The sequence below is a fragment of the Propithecus coquereli genome, unplaced genomic scaffold, assembly GCF_000956105.1.
Source record: "Propithecus coquereli isolate 6110/MARCELLA unplaced genomic scaffold, Pcoq_1.0 Scaffold358, whole genome shotgun sequence".
NCBI classification, from domain to species: domain Eukaryota; kingdom Metazoa; phylum Chordata; class Mammalia; order Primates; family Indriidae; genus Propithecus; species Propithecus coquereli.
Genome location: NW_012149263.1, coordinates 1810190 through 1812335, shown reverse-complemented (window position 1 = coordinate 1812335; position 2146 = coordinate 1810190). Strand labels below are relative to the sequence as shown.

Here is a 2146-nt window from a genome sequence, read left to right as displayed (position 1 = left end):
ATCTGTGTGCTATGGAAGTACATTGTTACTGGATTGGTCCTTGTTTCTAAAACCATAGGTAAGAGTACCAAAAAAATTTTTTTAAAGATAAAATAATTATTGGTGAGGATTTGGAAAAATCAACTCTTATACATTACCAGTGGGAATGTAAGATGGTGTAGTTATGATCCTGCAATTCCTCTCCTAAGTATCTATACAAGAGAAATGAAAACATATATCTATATAAAGATGTATATGTATTCATAGCAGCATTCTTTATAATGTCTAAAAGGGAAAACAATCCACATGTCCATCAACTGGTAAATGGTTAAATCAAATCTGGTATAGCCATACAATGGAATATTATTCAATAATAAGAAGGAACAAACTATGGAGATATGCTACAGCATGCAAGAATATCAAAAACAATATGCTAAATGAAAGAAGCCAGATGCAAAAGATTACATGTTATATGATCCTATTTATATAGAATGTCGAGAAAAGGCAAATCTATGGAGACAGAAAGCAGATCAGTGGTTATCTGGGGCTGGGGGTAGGAATGAGGATTGATTGCCAGTGAATAGGAGGGATATTATGGGTGTGATGGAAATGTTCTAAATTTGGATTATGGTGATATTTGCACAACCCTATAAATTTACTAAAAATCATTGAATTGTACACTTAAAACAGGTGTATTTTATGGTATGTAAATTATATCTCAGTAAAGCTGTTAACAAAAAATCCAAGAGCTTTGCATTTAACATTGTATGAATATCTCAAGAAGTAACAGCAAATGTCCCAGGAAGCTTTTTGTTTTCCTCTCAGCAAAATAACAATAACTAATAGCTAATGAAGTATATATAGTGCTTGATATATACTATAGGTCTAGGCAATGTTTAGATACAGATATATTTAATATAATCTTCACAATAATCATCCAAGATAGGTACTATTATTATCCCTATTTTATAGATGAGAAAATGGAAGCATAGAAGTAACTTGCCAGAGGTCACAGAACTAGGATGTGGCAGAGGCAGGATTTGAACCAGTCTGTGATCTCAACCACTATTGCCTCTGAAGAAGGAAAACTTGTATGAATATAAATTTTTAAAAGTCCTTTTCCCTCCCTCTCCGATCTCTATTGTGTAACCTTATTGTGAATGTTCTCTCTTCTTTCCCTTCTTTGTTTTACTGGCTTTGTCACTATTTTGACCTATAAACTTATTGCAAATTTAACCAAGACCAAATCTAAGTAATTTTGAATTTATTTTTTATTTCCATATCACCTTATATTTCTTTTCTTCTAAACAGGATGCTTCATTTCTAAACCAGATGTGATTTCCTTATTAGAGCAAGGAAAAGAGCCCTGGAAAGTTATGAGGAAAGGAAGAAGACAATATCCAGGTGCGTGAGGGCCAGTGGAGCAGGGGGAAGTCATTACCACAGGAAACCCCAACTAATTGGAGAAGAAGCACACCCTTCTGATGTTGTTTAGAAAGTGCTCTTTAAAGGTCCATGGCCCAAGGAAAAATGGTCTGAGACCTGGAGAGCAAATTAAAGTTTTAGCTGGGGGTACTGAAAGAACTATTTCTTTATCTCATTTATCATACTTCTTTTTTGTTGTTGTTCTCTCCAGTTTTCCTCCCCTTTGAAGGGGAATAAGATGAGGAGGTACTCTCTTTGTTCATATTGACAACCATTCTATATTTTATTCATTTGCTTTCCTCTTTTATATTTATAGATTAGATAACCTCTGACCTGGGCACTATTACAGGCACTATCAGTACAGTGGTAAACAACCAATAAAGTCCCTGTCCCCATGGAATTTACCTTGGAATGAGAAACATAGTAACTGTAAATAAATAGCAAATATAATGTCAGGTAATGAGAGTGCTATGAAGAAAAGTAAAGCAGAGTAAGGGGATAGAGAATGGTGTGGGATGGGAAGATTATTTCAGTTAGGATCAGGGAAGCTTTCTTTTTAACTCATAAAATTTTAAATGGGAAATAAAAGACTACAATAAAAGGTATGCTTGAAGGCCGGGCGTGGTGGCTCACGCCTGTAATCCTAGCTCTCTGGGAGGCCGAGGCGGGTGGATTGTTTGAGCTCAGGAGTTGGAAACCAGCCTGAGCAAGAGCGAGATCCTGTCTCTACTAAAAATAGAAA

General features: G+C 35.4%; 1 protein-coding gene across 1 annotated transcript in view; it reads left to right on the top strand.

Moving 5' to 3' along the window:
- The window catches only part of ZNF566 (zinc finger protein 566), an 85279-nt gene that overhangs the window by 82172 nt on the left and 961 nt on the right, over positions 1-2146 (top strand). The gene's annotated exons all lie outside the window — the stretch shown is intronic.